The sequence below is a fragment of the Schistocerca nitens genome, chromosome 5 (genome assembly GCF_023898315.1).
Source record: "Schistocerca nitens isolate TAMUIC-IGC-003100 chromosome 5, iqSchNite1.1, whole genome shotgun sequence".
Classification (NCBI taxonomy): Eukaryota; Metazoa; Arthropoda; class Insecta; order Orthoptera; family Acrididae; genus Schistocerca; species Schistocerca nitens.
Window position 1 is genome coordinate 313525175 of NC_064618.1, and position 4797 is coordinate 313529971.

A 4797-nucleotide genomic window follows, 5' to 3' on the forward strand; every position below is an offset into this window, starting at 1 on the left:
TAAATTCATTAATCCAAAAGTAAATGGACTTCAACGACCTTGAAGAGTCTGACTGAATTTCGTCCAGTACTGTTTTAATTTGTTTGGCAGTGCGACCCTTCAAATGAAAATGTTTAATAATAGCACGAATCTCTCTGTTTCCTCCGTTTTCAAACGCAGTCGAAACACAGCCCAGTACAGACGTCTATCAACAATACACTGTACGCTGGACAGTGTTGAAATTCTGTACACGATCGTTGGAATAATCAATCTTACTACTAACCATGACAGAACGACCAAATTTTTCCATTATTTTACGAAAATTTAACAGACTTATCAAACTTCCCTGTATTACTTTCTCCCACATCCGTTTCCCGAAGCGGTAATGATAGTAAATAAAAAAATTTGAGCTCATTTGGAATTGTATTGTCGTTTTTCGTTCATAAAATTGGTGAACTGAGCTGTGAAGGGACAAGGGATGTTAGTACCAGAATAACGACCCTACACAGTAATGTGGAGTGCAAATTAGAGATGTAAGTGTAAAAATACCAGGAACGATCTTTAGAAGACTATTCGAGTTCACCGTAAAAGAATATAGCTTATTCGACCACTTCAAGTAAAATTCACGAACGCAACTGTTGTGCAGTTTTTAAAACAAAATATATGTAGCCCCTGAGTTTTTGGAAAGGAAATGAAGCCAACGGAAGTGCATCAACATAAATTTCTTTCTTTAACGCCAATCAGTAACCACAAACAGCCGTCAGACCGCTGATTTCAGTTCCTAATGCCCAGATTTCCCAGGAAATGGGAAACGGAATACAAATGCTGGTCAAGATATTGTCCACCAATTGTATGTGGCTTCCCTTTTCCCGACACATATGTAAAAGGTCATTATAGACCCAAATCGATAGCCTGAATGTTAGTTTCCTGTAACTGATTGTAATTAGAATAAAAAATTTGTGCTTACTGAATCACTGTCTTTATTCGCGAATTTGTCACAGCTTGTAACACATGAAGTAAACTTGTGAAGATAGAGACAATGGGTACATGAGGGCTGTAACACAGTAATGCGAACATAAAGCAATCAGACAAAGGAAGATATCTTGATATGAAAAAAGTTTAACACGCATAAGAACGTCTTCAATTATTAGCCTTTATTTTCTTATTGATGTTTGCGTTATTAGGACAACGAACTGGCAGCAACCCGACACGCCGCTATTCAGTCTTTAACGCTGTGGTGCACTATTTCCACTGCAGTACACAGCTTTTGACGCTCACTTCTTTGGCGTTTTCAGTCATGCGGCGGCAAATGCAGGCGGGACACGATACCAGCCTCACGACTGATTGGAAACGCCCAAAGAAACGACCATTAACAGTTGGCTCCTGTATCGGACACGGGGCAACATATGGTTAAATAAAATTATTAAAAATTCATAAAATACGTGGAGCTTTAAGACAGTAACATGCTTGATTCTGGAAACTACAGGGACGGCGGTGTTGTAGCTTCCCGGTGAGCGTGAGAGATTTTTATGCAAACAGGATTTTTATGCAAACAGGATTGCAGTGGAAGGATGTAGAATGAGTATTGTAAAATACTAGGAGGCGGGAAGTATTTGTTAGAAGTTGAATAGGTCTGTAGGTATGCAGGGACAGAATGCGTTAGAACGTAGGTTTCGAAAAGGAAGAGATAATGTAGTTTTTAGTTGATAAGTTGGGAAGATGGCAGGAGTGCTATCGTGATCTTCGAGGAGAAGTTGTTTTAAATTGCCCTGGGGAAGGGCATAGCGATTACAAGGATTATTTCTCCGTCTAGCGAATCAAATACTTTATTGAAGTCAATAAATAGTAGTATTACGGATTTTCTGGTTAGCATTCTGTTGCGAATTATTGATTTTAAGTTAAAATCTGTCCTGTGCAGGATATACCATTCCGAAAGACAACCTGATATTCTCCCAGATTTTTGTCTGTGGTTTATTCAGTACTGTTCAGGAGAATTTTTTAAAATATTTTGTATGTCGCAGGCAAAAGTTACATTCCTCTGTAACTCTTCACATTTTCTTTCTCTTTTGATATTGTGGGCGGATTAATGCAATTTTCCACGCCACGCGGGGTAGCCGTACTGTCTAAGGCGCCTTGGCACGGTTCGCGCAACATCCCCCATCGGAGGTTCGAGTCGTCCCTTGGGCATGCGTGTGTGTGTTGTCCTTAGTGCAAGTTAGTTCAAGTTCGATTAAGTAGTGAGTCGTCTAGGGACCGATGACCTCAGCAGTTTGGTCCCATAGAACTTACCACAAAATTCCAATTTTCCACTCTTCCTGACTATTTTCTGCTTCCGAAATGATGTTGCCAAAATGTAAATATAGATCACTTAACCAAATTTGCTTCAGACCATTTCAATAATTCTGCTGTAATGACATTTTCACCATTTGCTTTTCTGTTTTTGATAGTTTTGATGGCTTAATGAATCTGGGGCTCTGTTGGTGGAAAATCCTGCTCAAGATTTTACAGTATTGCTGGAAATACTAATTTAATTGTTGAATGTGGACATATTAAGAGCCTGTCAAATTTTGTTAATATTTACTTCTTCTTGTGAACGTTATTTTCCCATTTTTATTTTTAAAACAAGTGTTATTTGATACGCTTTATGTTCTTGTTGATAAGTTTGGTAAAAATTTCTAGTACTGAAATTCTCTTTTATTTCTATCGAAAGACATTTTCGAAAGTTCTTATGGTTTTCTGGATTATTTTTGATGTTTCTTTCCTTTTTTGTCTTAATTGTTCTACGTGTTCTTTTTATGGATCACCTCTATTTCTTCCGTTTTGGGCTTTTGGTTGTACTGTTACTCCACATTCTTCGTGCTATCAAGTCTTTCTTTGCATTCTTTGCCATTCCTAGTGTCTCTCTGCTGCTTTAGTAATTTGTGCCTGGAGTTCATGCCAAAACCCTTTGTCGTTACATAAAATACTTTAATAATTTTTTTTCTATATTTCCTATTATTGTGTTTGGTGTATTGGGTTCTCCTTTTTGTTTTAGGTGGGAGAAATCATATAACCTTAGAGGGATAAATATGTCAATTAAATTTCCCTTTTATGGTCACTTTAACACTGAGGAGTTTCTAGCATATGGCTTGTGAATGAGTTGAAATTCTCCTAGATATGCATTTGGAAACATCTAAATTCTCGTTTTTCTTGGTAGTCAGCGAAGCCGTGGCCACAGCAGCTTTAAATGGAACGTTTTACGCATATGACTCAATATTTCACCATTTCTGTTTTATCTTAAATGTAATGAATGTTCGCCATATATACTCCTAAATTTCTTTTCCTTCCCACATTGCGCTTTGAAGTGTCCAAGAACTGTTTTAACCTTGCTATTTTGAAACAGTGGAGATTTGGGATTCTAAAAGATCCCAAAATTTATTTACTTTCTGTATATTTCTTCTGTTGTCTTCGTTTATTGGTGCATGGCAGTTTTCCGAGTTACAAGAAACCATGCGAGATGAAACTACTTGGTCATAAAACGAGTCAGTATTTAGTTTAGAGAATGATGATTAGATATTAAAGAATTATTGAAATACAAAAATAACTGCAATAGTGTAAACGATTAAAATAACACATTACTGAAGAGTTATTAACTATTACAAGGAACAGGTGCACAAAATGGGAAGAGTGCATTAACTTGGATTCAAGTATTTGGATTTTACACTCATTTTTTTCAGCTCCACTGGAAGCCTTTTGAAGCTGAAACGTGCTGTGTAATGAACACATTTCTGTGCGGTGCCTGACGTAGTTTTATCCAAGTTTATATTGTTTTACTATCTAGTGCACACACTTGACTAATGTTTCAGTTTCTTCTGAAAAAGTTTTTCTAGTTAGCAACCTGTACTATGATGGAATAGAGGTATAGGGATTACAGAGTTATAATTAAGACACCTAAATAACGCCCTGCACTAAGCATGCTAAGTGACACCGCAGGTCTCTCTCACCGCGTGGTCACTTGATGGGGTGACACTTGCGTCATACGTCTGTGTGCGATATTTCCTCACTCCTAAACATCCCTATGTCCACTATTTCCCATGTCATAGGGAAGTGGAAACGTGAAGGGACATGAACAGCACAAAAGCGTACAGGCAGACCTGGTCTGTTGACGGACAGAGACTGCCGACATTTGAAGAGGGCCTTAATGTGTAAAAGACAGACATCTATCCAAATCATCACACAGGAATTCCAAGCTGCATCAGGATCCACTGCAAATACTATGACAGTTAGGCAGGAATTAAGGAAACTTGAATTTCATGGGCGAGTGGCTGCTCATAAGCCACACATCACGCCGGTAAATGCCTATCGACGCCCCTCTTGGTGTAAGGAGCGTAAAAATTAGACGACTGAACAGTGGAAGAACGTCGTGGGGAGTGACGAATCATGGTACACGACGTGGCGATCCGATGGCAGGTACGGGTATGTAAAGTGGCAGAATAAATGAAGGTAAATTTTGCACCTAACGATACGTTATAGGTATGGCGAATGCCCGGTGAACATCGTCTGCCAGGGTATGTAGTGCCAACAGTAATTTCGGAGGCGGTCGTATTTATGGTGGTGGACGTATTTTCATGGAGGGAGCTTGCCTCTCTTGTTTTTTTTTGTGTGGCACTATTACAGCACAGGCCTACGTTGATGTTATAAGCACCTTCTTGATTCTCACTGTTGGAAAGCAGCTCGGGGATGGCGATTGCATCTTTCTAAACGATCTAGCACCTGTTCATAATATACGGCCTATGGCGCAGTTGGTACAGGACAGCAGTAATGGATTGGCCTGCAAGA